This window comes from Notolepis coatsorum, assembly GCF_963971535.1.
Source record: "Notolepis coatsorum genome assembly, chromosome: 1".
Lineage (NCBI taxonomy): Eukaryota > Metazoa > Chordata > Actinopteri > Aulopiformes > Paralepididae > Notolepis > Notolepis coatsorum.
This window is the reverse complement of record NC_140165.1, coordinates 110,296,284-110,313,480: the sequence shown is the minus strand read 5'-3', so window position 1 is coordinate 110,313,480 and position 17,197 is coordinate 110,296,284. Positions and strand designations below refer to the sequence as shown.

The 17,197-nt window shown below is 47.8% G+C and overlaps 1 protein-coding gene across 1 annotated transcript in view; it reads right to left on the bottom strand.

Moving 5' to 3' along the window:
* The window catches only part of LOC311247390 (mitogen-activated protein kinase kinase kinase 11), a 132,319-nt gene that overhangs the window by 47,864 nt on the left and 67,258 nt on the right, over positions 1-17,197 (bottom strand).

Sequence of the window (17,197 nt, the reverse complement as noted above, 5' to 3'; positions counted from 1 at the left end):
CTGGATTTCTTTTTTTCAACAAACATGACTATGTTCACGTCTTAAACTCATACTGAGGCCTTATTTTGGTTTTAAATTGCATATCATCATTCATTTATTTATTGTCACACAGAGCAGAAGAATTTTGCCAAAACAAACGCATTTCCTTTGATTTAATTATACATCAAATGATTTATGTCAAGGATGAGGGACATCCACTAGTTGCAGAACTTGCAGTCACCTGACTTTTTTTTTACAGACGATGGTGCCATTGCTCTCATGAAGCAGCAGGTTGGAGGCAGAGTTTTTAGACTACTCCGGTTGCAATGCCTCGCTTGAATGAAGTTAACTTTTCACCTGGATAACGTCAACATTCAGGGTGAATGTAATGTGAGAAATTGTTGATCGGATCGGGAAAGATCGGTATCGGTAGATACTCAAAATCACATGATCGGGATCGGATCGGGAGCAAAAAAATGTGATCGGGACATCCCTAGTTATAATGTAATCATAACTGGCCAGTGAGTTATTGGTGCTAGGGCTGGGCGATATGGAAAAAAATCATATCGCGATAACGATATGATAATGTTATCATATTTCTCTATATCGATAATTATCTAATTGTTATTAATTGTTAAAAAGTTTCTTTTTTTTTAACAACAGATGTATGTTTATTTTGCAGCAATTCTTTGTCATTGCCGCCATCTCTAGTGTTACATCCCCTCACACTCCAGTTCTCAGGCTGCAGCTGGTTTAAAAGCTAAAGTAAACCGGCTTCTCTGCTGGCTGTGGCTCCAGGGGAGTTGAACAGTTCTGGCTCTGCTAGTTTATTTTCTATCTTTTGGCGCTTTTTTGGTGGACAAACCACCGCACATGTGCACCGTGACTCATGACTGGAGACTAGCTCTGCTAGCACACATAGCCTACTCACAGCCTAAATTAGAAAGCAAACAAAATAAATGGACAAGAGAAAAATAAATCTCAATTTGGTCAGTATTGTCATTTGGACAAGCAAAGCCATTACTTTAAGTTGCAGGCAAGAAAGACAAGTCTGTCCACTGTCTCTGGTTTTAAAACTGCCCTGTTGCAGGTCACACAATTTGATATCGATTATTAAAATATATCGCGATATTTATCGTTATCGTTATATCGCCCAGCCCTAATTGGTGCCCCTCCATTCTCACAGGAAGCATCTGAAGAGTTGCACGTACGCACAACTCTACCTCCAGACGTAACAACCATACCTCCAGACGTCACGACTCTACCTCCAGACGTCACAACTCTACCTCCAGACGTAACAACCATACCTCCAGACGTCACGACTCTACCTCCAGACGTCACAACTCTACCTCCAGACGTAACAACCATACCTCCAGACGTCACAACTCTACCTCCAGATGTCACAACCATACCTCCAGACGTCACAACAATACCTCCAGACGTCACAACCATACCTCCAGACGTCACAACCATACCTCCAGACGGGACTACAGCCCTCTCAGCATCGACGGGGCACCGGTTGAGAGAGTGAACAGTTTTAAGTACCTCGGAGTCCACATATCCGAGGACTTGACATGGACCGCACACATTGACAGCGTTATCAAGAAGGCACGACAACGAATTGACTCCTGGGGCCCCCTTGTGGCTGAGAATGGAGGCTAATTCCCTTATTAACTCATCCTTGCCAGCTATGCTATTTGTCAAACCAGGCGTACCCGGGATCTTAACACTTTGGCTGCCGGAAAACGCCTAAACACGTCATTCCCGGCCATGCTCAAGTTGCCAAAGACGCCTTACAGCGTCTTTAATATCAATATTTCAAAAATCTGGGATCGGATTCATATTTCCCCTCCGCTGGCCTGAGATCCACCAGGAGGACCCACTGAGCTCTCTGGCGGTTCAGGAGCGCCATCTGGTGGCCGATCGGCGCAATCGCTTAACAGGAAGTGCTACGGAGATTGTTCTGGTCGGCCGTATTACTTCCGGGCACTAGCTATAGGTTCCGGGACTCGATCTCGACACACTACATAGCGATCGATTGCCAATAACTCGATAAACAACATGATTTGGACGTATATACCATTATACAAGCTGGAAATGGACCGGGTAAATCTACATCCCATAATGATAACATTTCTACTCTACGATGATCGCCCAACGGCGTGCGGAGACTGGGGTGAGTTCTAGCGTGTAAAGTTACCGTCTTCGATACTAACTGCTATTATCAACATTTGACCCACATTAGATGATTGGTATAACGCTGCCCACGGAATTATAAACGCCCCCTAGCCCATCCGGTCAACATCAGATGACGTGTAGTAACTTCTAGAAGTACGTCTAGTTGGAATTTTTTATATCGCGCTGATTGCCATAAAACTGTATTGCATCATCAATATAATGTATTTGGGGCTATAGATCACGTTCTGGAGAAAGCTGCAGAAAGAGATGAAAACATACTTATACATTAGACCATACTTTACCATGAATATGTGAATGAAAAAGTTTAACGTTGCTACACAATGAACAATACATATAGGACTTTGAATGGGCCCTAATAATGGCAATGTAGCAATAGAATTTAAAAAGTTATAGCCCTGCAAAGAAGGGGACTTTCTCTATAGACAAATAGAGCCGGCAACCTACGGTTGATAATGAATTTAACCCATGGCAGCCAAAGTGTTAAGAAGCTTGAAATTAAGTTTTGTCGTGGAAAACTCTGTCAGAATTTTAAATCAAATCAGGGGTGCTTTGAGCCTACCAGATGTTTCTATCCATGCACCAATCTGTTTTAATCACACTTTTTCGGCTCCATGGACAGACGGGGGTTACCTTGCCTGGAGTGGGAAGGGGCTAGCTTCCATTAAGGACTTATACATAGACGGTCACTTTGCATCCTTCGATCTACTAAAGAGGAAGTTTGAGTTGCCCGGCACCAACTGGCTCAGATTTGTACAAGTCAGAAATTATGTTAGATCCAAAGTTCAGGCTTTCGAAGGGCTCCAAATTGAACATTCTTTCTTTGATATATTGCTGAGCCCTCCCCACTCCAAGCAACTCATCTCTATGTTTGTGTGTCTGTTTGACAACTGTAATATGGCCTCTACTGAGAAGATTAAAGAACAATGGCAGGAGGAACTCGGTATTGATCTATCTGATATTGTATGGCAGTGGTCACCAACCCGTCGATCTTGATCGACTGGTCGATCTTTGAGACTGTCCCTGTAGATCTTTCCATGAAAATATTTTTTTTTTTTTTTTTTTTTTTTTTTTAATCTTACCCTGAGAGTCCACATTACAGTTCTACTTTTGTTTTGATGTGAAAAGTGATGCTGCACTTAGCACTGACTGAGAAAGTACACATACAGTTCTACTTTTGTTTTGATGTGAAAATGATGCTTCACTTAGCACTGACTGCACTTAGCACTGACTGCACTTAGCACTGACTGAGAAAGTAAACATTACAGTTCTACTTTTGTTTTGATGTGAAAAGTGATGCTGCACTTAGCACTGACTGAGAAAGTACACATTACAGTTCTACTGTACTGTAGCACTCAACACTTTGATGAACATTGTTGCTCAGCTGATAGAGTTGTGCCCTTCCTGATGGCTTGTCGTCTCTGAGCGGATCTCGGCCTGTCTGTCCGACATCTTAGCCTGGATGACGTCCAACCACCTCAAACTGAACCTAAGCAAAACAGAATTGCTCCACCTGCCGGCCAAATCCTCCCCCCTAACCGACCTTTCAATCACAGTCGAGAATGCAGCTGTGACTGCGTCCCCGACCGCCAAGAACCTTGGTGTTGTCCTCGACGACCAGTTGAACTTCTCTGCTCACATCGCAGCGACGACCAGAACCTGCCGATTCCTCCTGAGCAACGTCAGAAGGATCCGCCCCTTCCTGACAAAAGAAGCCACCCAACTCCTCGTCCAATCAACAGTCATCTCCCGCCTCGACTACTGCAATGCACTGCTCGCTGGCCTCCCGGCCACTGCCACTAAGCCTCTTCAACTCATTCAGAACGCAGCGGCCCGCCTGATCTCAAACCTACCGAAGTCGGCCCATGTCACCCCACTTCTTAGGGACCTGCACTGGCTCCCCATTGCTGCACGAATCCGCTTCAAGGCCCTCGACCTAGCATACCGTGCGGCAAAGGGAACCGCTCCCGCCTACCTCCGGTCAATGGTCTCTAACTACACACCCTCAAGACCCCTACGCTCTGCATCTTCTGGCCGCCTCAGACCTACTCCTATCCAAGCTCCGGGAGGGTCATCAAAGAGAAGTCGCCTATTCTCAGTCCTTGCCCCACAATGGTGGAATGAACTACCCACCCCAGTTAGGACAGCCGAATCACGTCCAATCTTTCGCCGTCGACTAAAGACGCACTTCTTCAACCATTATCTGAATTAATAAAAAAAAAAAAAAAAAAAAAAAAAAATCTAACCCTAACTAACCGTACTGTCATGCACTTGTCCTAATAAACTAACCTACACTGTAGCACTCAACACTTTGATGAACATTGTTGCTCAGCTGATAGAGTTGTGCCCTTCCTGATGGCTTGTCGTACAGAACTTGTAAGTCGCTTTGGATAAAAGCGTCAGCTAAATGACTAAATGTAAATGTAATGTAAATGTAAATGTACTTTATAAAATGCTAATTGTAAATATGTTTGTCAATGTTAATAATATGAGAAAGTCCACATTACAGTTCTACTTGTGTTCTGATGTGAAAACTGATGCTGCACTTAGCACTGACTGCACTTAGCACTGACTGAGAAAGTACACATTACAGTTCTACTTTATAAAATGCTAATTGTAAATATGTTTGTCAATGTTAATAATATGAGAAAGTCCACATTACAGTTCTACTTTTGTTTTGATGTGAAAAGTGATGCTGCATAAGATGACTGCACTTAGCACTGACTGAGAAAGTACATAATAGTTCTACTTTGACGTTTTAATGTTGGACCAAAGCATTGCATGTAATTAGAATACAGGCAAATAAAAGTAATTTAGTTTAAAGTACAATCTTGGCTGTCTTTTTCTTTCAACGCTTCAATAGGTAGATCTTGCCTTCACCAAAAAAAAAAAAAGTGATCTTGGGCTTAAAAAGGTTTGTGACCACTGTTGTATGGGATAGGAGTCTGTCTATAGTACAACTTGGCTCAGTCAATAGTAGACACCAGCTGATCCAATTTAAAGTTGTGCATCGTCTCCACTACTCCAAGCATAGATTGCACAAGATCTACCCCTCTGTTTCACCTCTGTGCGACAGGTGCCAGGTATCAGAGGGTACACTTCCTCATGCCTTCTGGTTTTGCCCTTCACTAATAGGATTCTGGGCCAAAATATTTGACTGGTACTCTAAGGCCTACAAGATAACTCTACAGCCGGGGGCAGAGCTCGCCATCTTCGGCTGCTCTGAGTCCTCTCTGAGCTTTCCTACAGCTGTGCAACAATCTTTGACATTGGGGACAACGGTTGCTTAAAAACAAATACTGATGGAGTGGAAGTCCTCCTCAGCACCTTCTTTCCAACTGTGGATGGCGGACATGACCTCTGTCATACGGATGGAGAGACTAAGGTTCCTGAGAACCGATTCACTTAAAAGGTTTTCAAAAATCTGGGACCCGTTCTTAGCCTATCTCGATGAGGCTAGAGGCGGCAGCTGATTCGCCCGTCTGATCTCACAGTCCCCCTATGAGGGACCCCAAACACAATATTTCTCAGTCATGTATGGCTGGTAACCGTGTTGTAATAGCAAATGTAAACAATTTGTTATTATTATTATTTTTTCTTTAATGCATTTTTTTTTTACTTTCACTGTCTGAGTGTGTTTGTATGTCATGTTGGTATACTGTTTGTCATGTTTGTACAATGTTCTGAAAAATGTAAAATAAAATATATAAAAAAAAAGAAGGCACGACAGAAGTATTCTGTATTTCTGTACGACAACTAATAAAGAAACTTGAGACGTCACAACTCTACCTCCAGACGTCACAACCTTACCTCCAGACATCACAACCATACCTCCAGACGTCACAACCATACCTCCAGACGTCACAACTCTACCTCCAGACATCACAACCATACCTCCAGACGTCACAACCATACCTCCAGACGTCACAACCTTACCTCCAGACATCACAACCATACCTCCAGACGTCACAACCATACCTCCAGACGTCACAACTCTACCTCCAGACGTCACAACCATACCTCCAGACGTCACAACTCTACCTCCAGACATCTACTTCCTTAGGCGCCTAAGGAAGTGCAAACTTCAAAGTGAGTCAGAAGATCCTCAAGAACTTCTACTCATGCACAATAGATTGGAGGGGGGCTTCCCACTCTCCAAGACATTTACAACAAGCGCTGTATGGGTAAGGCCAAGAGAATAATCAAAGACCCCAGCCACCCAAACAACTGCCTCTTTGAACTGCTGCGGTCAGGCAAGCGATACCGGAGTCTCATGGCAAGCACAGAGAGACTCAGAAGGAGCTTATATCCCCAGGCCATCAGGATGCTCAATGAACAATGAACAATAACAGACCATCAAATACACCCACAACACACACATCCACACGCACACACTCACTTTAAAAACAACACACTGCAGCACCCACTTTACCCACTTTAGACATGAACACACACTTTATATTTATTGGCATCATTGCACCTCACCACCACAAGGTGGCACCACAAGCTAAGCTATACCTCACCATTCTACACCGTACTGTATAGTAGCCGACTGTATAGACTGTACAGAAGTATAGACTGTACATATACTGTATATATGTATATTGAACATTTTTGTTTTGTTTACACTTGTTTACGTACCTGACTTTCTATTGTATACTTATTGTTGTGAAGGGCCAGATTAAACCGAATATATATATTTATTATATATATATATTTAATTGTATTTGTATATTCTCTAATATTCCTTGATATCCCTTGTATATTCCTTGTACAATATGCATTGAATATCCATTCTAGCCTACTGAACATCCCATAATAGTCTCCATTCTACTATTGGTCGAGACCTTGGTGCCAGGCTGCCATACCCCCCAGACCCAGTTCAAACGTACCGCTCAACATGTACGAACAAGTCCTAGTTCCGCGTAGGAATCTGGCTACCGCACCACTAATGGGACTATTTTTTCATAGTGCGTATATATACTGCGCTACTAAAGTAGGACTTCCTTTTCAGTCCAGTTTCTTACCCTCCAATAGAGTGACAGACGTAAAGCCTCCCCGCGACGCCACGTGTGGGAGTAAGGCCAAGTTCGGCCTACCATCGGTATTGAGACATCGTGTATATTAATATTTGAATAGTCATATTTGGCACTATATCGTCGAGTTGGACGTAATCTATTAAGCTAATAATAGTCTGTTAATATATAGTGCTTCGTGCGGTGAGAATACTACCGTAGTCAGCACCCCATCGTTTCGGGCAGAAAACTGGCTGCTTATCCAGGATGATTGACCCCATGTGAGATTGCACCCGAGGAGCCCCAGAGCCGACGAGCGAGTGGACCTGTATACCGGATTATTCTACCGACGACAGCCCGCCTTCCCAGGCACGGATTATGCTTTGTATACGTTGATTATTCCATGGATAAAGACCCCCGACACTGCCGTGTGTTGGAACCCCCCCCCCTGGAGAGGACGCAAGGTGAGGAGACGCTCTGCAAGACGAGGTCGCTTCACGTCTCTCCCCCGTGGACCGGAGAGAGCCGGCCCACAAAGAGTCCATCTGCTTTCATCTGTGGTCCAAGGATCGCCGGCGCATTGAACGGCACTACAGTGGGTTCACCTGGGATACCCTTGGCCGGATGAGGCAGCCGGACTCTACCCCCCCCCCCCCTTCCTACTCCTGTCGGCTTACAAGCGACCGGATTAACCCCCCCTAGTGTATCCAGTCTATAATCATTAAAGTATCATTGCTGTTATTCCTTAACTATTCCAGGTCGTATATGTACCACCTGCGCCTTCAGAGATTGGACATTCTCTATTGATATACCGACGAATACTCTTGCCATAAAAGTGCATACTAATTCCCATTCATAAATGTGATTGATTTGATTAAGTGCTTGCTCTACACACCATCGCTGTGTAGAAATAAAGACCTATTTCTAATTCGTACATTTGTGTTGGATCCGTTTCATCTACGTGACAGTGTTCATCATAATATATTTATGCCGAGTACTGGGTGGCCGAATATTAAGTACAAAGGTAGTGGTAGTAAGTATCATATCTAGTAATACAGTCAGGGAATTGTACCCCTCAGTTACAATTGGTCCTTCGAGCCGGAGGGTAATTAGTGTAATATTAATATAGTGTTATTAATATTGAAATGGCCTATGATGAACACTCCACGAAACGATCCTCCTAACCAACGCCCGCAGCGCGAACGACGGCTCCCTCAGTACTTAGAGGCTTACGCTGTCAGTCAACAACCTAGTCTTCTACTAACAGTAAACGCGGTAAAACTAGAAAGTAAAAGTATGTCTAACCCCAACGCCCAGACTACCCCGACCATAGAGGCCCCTACGGGTTCTAATGTAACTGACCAAGTTCACGGTGGGGACCAGTGGGAACCAGACATGACTTCACACCCCGCCAGTGCTGAAGAAGTAGTCCCCGATGAGTCCCGGGAGGAATACAACGCTACCGAGAGAGAACTCGGCACGGAAGAAGACGGGGAGAGCACCGTGGAGATAGAGCTCCAAGGCTCCGCAAGGAGTACCCCGAGGGAAGGCTCCCCTATACAACCGCCTTCTCCCAGCGAGGCAGAGAGGACCCTACAGCAGGCCTTCCTCATCAGCCTGAACGCCGCTGCTGAACGCGACCGACTGCAGATCCAGCAGCGGAGCGAAGAAGAGCATATACGTCTAGAAATAAGACGCATTCAGAGGGAAGAGAATGTGGCCCGAGACCGAGCAGACAGCCAGCGAGCAGCTGCTGGTGCTCTACGGGACGCAGAGCGCGACAGACAGCAAGCGCAACTAATAGAACAGCTGATCAGACGGACAACACCCTCTCCCTCCGCCAGAGGCTCCAGGAACTCGTCTAGACACACCTCCAGGGCGGCATCCCCTAGCCGAGTAAACAACCCTGAACTTGACCAACAGACGAGGTCTATACCCCCCACAGACCACCTCCCCCCACCGGTCCAAGCGAGACCTAGCAACCGGGAAGGAGCAGCATATCCTGTGGAGAGGCTAAACCAGAGACTACAAGCACTGGATGACCTAACTGAAGACGAAGAGGAAGAGGAGGAGAACCACGCCCGACGACAGCACAGTACTCTACCGGACCAGGAGGTCCGGTACAGCCCAGGCTATACTCCCGCGGAGCTGCGCTACAGACCCCCGACTCTATACCCGGGTGAGCACGACGCACGACCCGCACCGAGGAACAGCACCTGGACAAGCGGGCCATGGTACACTGCCGGTACCAGCCCATACCAAGGAGCGGGAGGAGACTCGCCTAGGAGGCCTCTCCCCCAACGCTCGCCGATGTATCCACAGTCAGCGTCATACATTGGCACGCCTATGGTACCCGACTTCACCCAAGAGAACCGGGCCCAGTATACAGAACTCCGCATGTGTCTGGAGACCATGTTGGTGGATGTATTGGATGAACGCCATAAATACGCCATCCTACTGAAGCACTTAAAGGTACCCCGCGCACATAATATAGCGCTCGCCTACGCGACTTCCACCACCCCATACACAGCAGCGCTGGTAGCATTGGACCAGAGGTATGGGCGCATATGGGATTACGTGATCCAGGAGATCCGACACATCGACCGCTTACCCCCAGCAATAGACAATCGAGCACTGGACGACCTGTCCATCAGAGTGCAGTCCCTGGTAGGGATGTTGGGAGCGCAGAGAGAGAAGGGGAGGCATGAACTTTACGCCAACTCAAATGTGGAAAGGATCTTGGAGAAGCTGCCGCCCGCTCGACAGGAGCGTTTTAGGCGGCAGAGAGACCACCGAGACCCGAATGGCCCCGAACCGAACCTCCTCGATCTAGCAGACTTCCTGGCGAGAGAAGTCAGCAGCCTACGGCTAGATACATTCGGACGGAGCACCCCTGGCTCCAGAGAAGGAACCAGACGACTAAATGATGGAAGAAGATCGGTGACTGTGATGCACCAATCGGAGTCAGTACCGAGCAGCAGGAGCCACAGTACCCCCTCCAGAACGGAGAAGTGGAAGATAGTGTGCCCCTACTGTGAGAAAGAACACTGGCTAGCGCAATGTGACTCCTTCCCCAAGCTGAACGCGGAGGAAGCAAGTCAATGGATAAAGTCCAACAAGCGCTGTTTTCGCTGTGCGCGCTCACACATGGCAGCCGAATGCCGCTTAAAGAAAAGGTGCACCAAGTGCGATGGAGCCCATCTGGACATACTTCACGACAGTAACAGACGGCGCCCTTCACCCGCACCATCCAGCAGCAAAGCGAGCGTCATGTACATCGATCCCGCCAGCAGCAGTGGAGCCCGAGTACTCCTAAAAGTAGTGCGTGTGACACTAAGCTACCAGAATAAAGTCCTGGACACTTACGCCGTCCTCGATGACGGGTCAGAGAAGACCCTTCTGCTCGCCTCCGCTGCGGCCCAGCTAGGGCTGCGGGGAAGCGAAACCCAAATGACAATTCGGACAATAAGACGAGATTTGAAGACGATAAAGGGCGAGAATGTCTCATTCTCTATCGGAGCAAGCGGCCAGCCTGAGCGACGGTACCAGATTACAGACGCTTTCACCAGCCAAGAAATAGGACTGTCGCGGTACACATACCCCGTCGCCAAGCTGATGGAGAAATATGCACATCTGCGCAAGTTACCGATCCCGCTCATAGACAATGCTATGCCGACCCTGTTGATAGGCTCCGACCATGCAGACCTCATTGTCCCGATAGACCGGGTTCATACCGGACCCCGAGGCTGTCCTGCAGCAGTCGAGACCCGTTTGGGATGGACTCTCCAAGGCCCGCTCGCCAAATCTCTCAACCGAAGTACAGCCACTAGATGTCTCCACTCCCGAGTCACGGAGGGAGAAACCGCACTCCTGCAACACGTAGAGCGGCTATGGACCTTGGAACAAATGCCCTTTAAGAACGGAAAGAAAGACATTCGCTCTAAAGATGACATTTACGCCATTCACCTCCTCGAGACAGGGACCAAGAGAGTCCCGGTCAACGGCGTGTTGAGATACGCCACGCCACTCCTGCGGCGAGAAGGAATGCCTACTTTCCACGCCAAGACAGACGCCACAGAACGGTACCTGCTGAACACGGAGCGGCGCTTAGCCAAGAACCCCGCCCAAGAGAGTGTATACCGCGCTGAGATTGAGAAGCTCATCACAGCGGGACACGTCACAAAGATGGACATTAAAGAGGCTGACCAGACCACTGAATCGTGGTACGTGCCTCACCACAAGGTCCATCACAACGGTAAAGACTGCATAGTATTTAACTGCAGCTACCAGATCGGATCCCAAAATCTGAATAAAGAGTTACTGCCCGGTCCCACACTCGGCCCCTCCCTACTCGGCGTTCTACTCCGCTTCCGCCAGGAAAAGGTGGCCATCAGCGGGGACATTAAAGGAATGTTCCTGCAGGTGAGATTAGTAGAGGAGGACAAGCCCCTGGTACGGTTCCTATGGAGAGAGAAGCCAGGAGATGAGCACCCAGCCATCTACCAATGGGAAGTCCTCCCCTTCGGAACGACGTGCAGCCCCTGCTGTGCTACCTTTGCACTACAGAAACATGTAGCAGAGGACCCAGCAGCGGACGAAGAGGTCCGACACAGCGTAAAGAACAGCTTCTACGTAGACAACTGTCTACAAAGCCTTTCAACCCAGGAAGAAGCCGAGGCTCTCCTGATTAAACTCCGCGCCTCATTGATCAAAGGCGGCTTTGATCTCAGGCAGTGGGCCAGCAGCGATCCGCAAGTACTGCGCAGCCTCTCCTCCGAGGACAAGGCAGCCAGCAGCGAGACCTGGATGGCTACAATCCCGGGAGAAGCCCAGGAGATGACCCTGGGATTGGTGTGGCGATTCAAAACAGATTCGCTTCACTACAGACACAAGCCCCTGACTACGGAGCAGGGAAGGCCGGCGGCGGCGCCGACCACCAGACGGAGTGTGTACACAACACTCGCCCGACAATATGACCCGCTAGGATGTATTCTACCGTACACCACCAGGGCAAAAATGATTGTACGAGCATTGTGGGACAAGGACCAGGGCTGGGACGACCCCATTCCCGCACACCTTGCATCCACCTGGAGAGAGTGGGAGATGGAGCTCCACTCACTCCCAGGCGTTAATATGCGCCGAAGCTACTTCCCACCCACGGTGAGGCCAGAGACATGTAAAATGGACTTACACGTCTTCAGTGACGCCTCAGAGGTCGCATACGGATCAGTAGCCTACTTGCGGGCCCAAGAAAAGGGGGGAGAGATCTACACAGCATTTGTCCTCGCCCGCTCGAGAATAGCCCCACGCAAGCAACAATCTATCCCACGTCTAGAGCTCTGCGCAGCCCTAGCCGGAGCGCACCTAGCCACGCTCATCCAACGTGAGCTCACCATACCGGTGTCTAGAACAATCCTGTGGTCAGATTCCACGACAGTACTCGCCTGGATCAAATCGGACTCATGCAAGTACAAAGTCTTCGTGGGAGTCAGAGTCACCGAGATTCAAGACTTAACCGAAGAGTTAACCGGAGAAACAGAGTGGCGCTACGTTGATACAAAACAGAACCCAGCTGACGTCATCACCCGGGGAATGCCCCTAGATGACCTCACCCGTCGCAATGTCTACAGTGACGGCCCAGCATTCCCAAAGCTCCCGGAAGGAGAGTGGCCCACGCCTATCCCGAGGGAAGCCAGTCAGGAGGAGGCTGAGAATAAGAAGCCTGTGTTCTGTGGATTGAGCACTGTTATCTCCGCAGACCCCAACACACTCCTGATGGGGCGGCTAGATCCCGCGTTACCCCAGACAATGTACCGGCCTGAAGAAGCGAACGGCCGACGAATGTGGAGGTACAGCCAAGTATTAGCCGACAAGTTTTGGAGCAGTTTCCTACTGCACTACCTACCGTCTCTACAGACCCGCCAGAAGTGGGTAAAGGAGAGAGACAATTTGACAGAAGGAACAGTCGTCATGATTATTGATCAATCACTGCCCAGAGCTATGTGGCCGGCCGGCCGCGTAAGCAAAGTGATCACCGGTGCCGACGGCAAGGTCCGAGCAGCTGAAGTGCTTGTCCAGGGTCGCACTTACACCCGTCCCGTGGCGAGGCTCATAGAACTGCCCCGACTCCCAGACACAATCGATGATGACCATGACCCTATAACCCTATGACTTTGTGAAGTTGACTGACCCCTACCGCAAACCCTTATGTGTAAATAGACAACGCGATTAATCTGTCTCTGCTTAACTGATTAGGTCTGGGACCAATCAGGGGGTGGCTGTTGTGAAGGGCCAGATTAAACCGAATATATATATTTATTATATATATATATTTAATTGTATTTGTATATTCTCTAATATTCCTTGATATCCCTTGTATATTCCTTGTACAATATGCATTGAATATCCATTCTAGCCTACTGAACATCCCATAATAGTCTCCATTCTACTATTGGTCGAGACCTTGGTGCCAGGCTGCCATACCCCCCAGACCCAGTTCAAACGTACCGCTCAACATGTACGAACAAGTCCTAGTTCCGCGTAGGAATCTGGCTACCGCACCACTAATGGGACTATTTGTTCATAGTGCGTATATATACTGCGCTACTAAAGTAGGACTTCCTTTTCAGTCCAGTTTCTTACCCTCCAATAGAGTGACAGACGTAAAGCCTCCCCGCGACGCCACGTGTGGGAGTAAGGCCAAGTTCGGCCTACCCATCGGTATTGAGACATCGTGTATATTAATATTTGAATAGTCATATTTGGCACTATATCGTCGAGTTGGACGTAGTCTATTAAGCTAATAATAGTCTGTTAATATATAGTGCTTCGTGCGGTGAGAATACTACCGTAGTCAGCACCCCATCGTTTCGGGCAGAAAACTGGCTGCTTATCCAGGATGATTGACCCCATGTGAGATTGCACCCGAGGAGCCCCAGAGCCGACGAGCGAGTGGACCTGTATACCGGATTATTCTACCGACGACAGCCCGCCTTCCCAGGCACGGATTATGCTTTGTATACGTTGATTATTCCATGGATAAAGACCCCCGACACTGCCGTGTGTTGGAACCCCCCCCCCTGGAGAGGACGCAAGGTGAGGAGACGCTCTGCAAGACGAGGTCGCTTCACGTCTCTCCCCCGTGGACCGGAGAGAGCCGGCCCACAAAGAGTCCATCTGCTTTCATCTGTGGTCCAAGGATCGCCGGCGCATTGAACGGCACTACAGTGGGTTCACCTGGGATACCCTTGGCCGGATGAGGCAGCCGGACTCTACCCCCCCCCCTTCCTACTCCTGTCGGCTTACAAGCGACCGGATTAACCCCCCCTAGTGTATCCAGTCTATAATCATTAAAGTATCATTGCTGTTATTCCTTAACTATTCCAGGTCGTATATGTACCACCTGCGCCTTCAGAGATTGGACATTCTCTATTGATATACCGACGAATACTCTTGCCATAAAAGTGCATACTAATTCCCATTCATAAATGTGATTGATTTGATTAAGTGCTTGCTCTACACACCATCGCTGTGTAGAAATAAAGACCTATTTCTAATTCGTACATTTGTGTTGGATCCGTTTCATCTACGTGACAGTGTTCATCATAATATATTTATGCCGAGTACTGGGTGGCCGAATATTAAGTACAAAGGTAGTGGTAGTAAGTATCATATCTAGTAATACAGTCAGGGAATTGTACCCCTCAGTTACACTTATATTATACTATTTTACACTATCTTGTTATTTTACCTAGCACACTCTCAGGAGCAAAACAGAAAGAAGCATTTCATGCAAAAGTATTCTGTATTTCTGTACGACAACTAATAAAGAAACTTGAGACGTCACAACTCTACCTCCAGACGTCACAACCTTACCTCCAGACATCACAACCATACCTCCAGACGTCACAACCATACCTCCAGACGTCACAAGTCTACCTCCAGACATCACAACCATACCTCCAGACGTCACAACCATACCTCCAGACGTCACAACCTTACCTCCAGACATCACAACCATACCTCCAGACGTCACAACCATACCTCCAGACGTCACAACTCTACCTCCAGACGTCACAACCATACCTCCAGACGTCACAACTCTACCTCCAGACATCACAACTCTACCTCCAGACATCACAACTCTACCTCCAGACATCACAACCATACCTCCAGACGTCACAACCTTACCTCCAGACATCACAACCATACCTCCAGACGTCACAACCATACCTCCAGACGTCACAACTCTACCTCCAGACGTCACAACCATACCTCCAGACGTCACAACTCTACCTCCAGACGTCACAACTCTACCTCCAGACGTCACAACCATACCTCCAGACGTCACAACCATACCTCCAGACGTCACAACCATACCTCCAGACATCACAACTCTACCTCCAGACATCACAACCATACCTCCAGACGTCACAACCATACCTCCAGACGTCACAACTCTACCTCCAGACGTCACAACCTTACCTCCAGACATCACAACCATACCTCCAGACGTCACAACTCTACCTCCAGACGTCACAACCATACCTCCAGACGTCACAACCATACCTCCAGACGTCACAACCATACCTCCAGACGTCACAACTCTACCTCCAGACGTCACAACTCTACCTCCAGACGTCACAACTCTACCTCCAGACGTCACAACTCTACCTCCAGACGTCACAACCATACCTCCAGACATCACAACTCTACCTCCAGACATCACAACTCTACCTCCAGACATCACAACTCTACCTCCAGACGTCACAACCATACCTCCAGACCAGGGTTTCCGTTAGAAAAAATTGTTGCCGGCCTCAGTGTCCGGTAGATTTCAATCTACCGGTCAAATGAGAGACATTCCGGTCAGAGTTTATTGAGCTTAAAAACAATTGATAGGCAAAAGAATGACAACAAAACAAAAGAATGACATCATCAAGGCATGTAGATTTATAATATTTTTACTTAAAACTAGGCTACTTTTGCGTATAAAGTCATTATATTCCAAATAAAATAAGTCCAGAGACTCGTGCTGCTGCCGACTTTAAATCAAATAGGTGTCTGTGGGCAGTCGCCCGACATTAATAAACAACAGTCTGTTATAATCACATTTTTATGAGCTAACGAATTCCGTTATATTGGACATTTGTATTAATTATATCAAGCGAAGAACTGAGAAATTTGGCAGAGAGAGACGGCAACATTATCGTGGGTCTGTGTGACGACTCTATCTCTCTCCACCTCCCAATGACTTATTTGCGAGAGTATGGCGCTGCAGAGCAGCAGATTCAGCTGTTATTGGCTCTTTTCTGGGAACCGCACAACAGCGCCCCCCACCCAACATTGAATTGAAAATGGCTGAATTGGAGTACTGCTGGAGTACTGCATTGTGCTGCTGTTGCTCCGGCTCTGCAGCTTCACAAAAGTTCGCACACCCAGCACTAAGCTCTCGCTGACAACGTCGTTGTCATTATTAGAAGCAACGATGAAACAAATCATGTAATGATTGTTTCGTTCATCGCATAGGCTATTTCATTTTAGCCTATTTTAATACAATTCAAATAATCAAATTGTGCTTAGACTCAGGGAATTATTTTCACCGGACATTAAGACCGGAGAGATTAAATATGTCGGACTTCAACAGATTTTGCCGGTCAAATACCGGTAATTACCGGCTAACGGAAACGCTGCTCCAGACGTCACAACCTTACCTCCAGACGTCACAACTCTACCTCCAGACGTCACAACCATACCACCAGACGTCACAACCATACCTCCAGACGTCACAACCATACCTCCAGACGTCACAACCATACCTCCAGACGTCACAACCATACCTCCAGACGTCACAACCATACCTCCAGACGTCACAACCATACCTCCAGACGTCACAACCATACCTCCAGACGTCACAACCATACCTCCAGACGTCACAACCATACCTCCAGACGTCACAACCATACCTCCAGACGTCACAACTCTACCTCCAGACGTCACAACTCTAC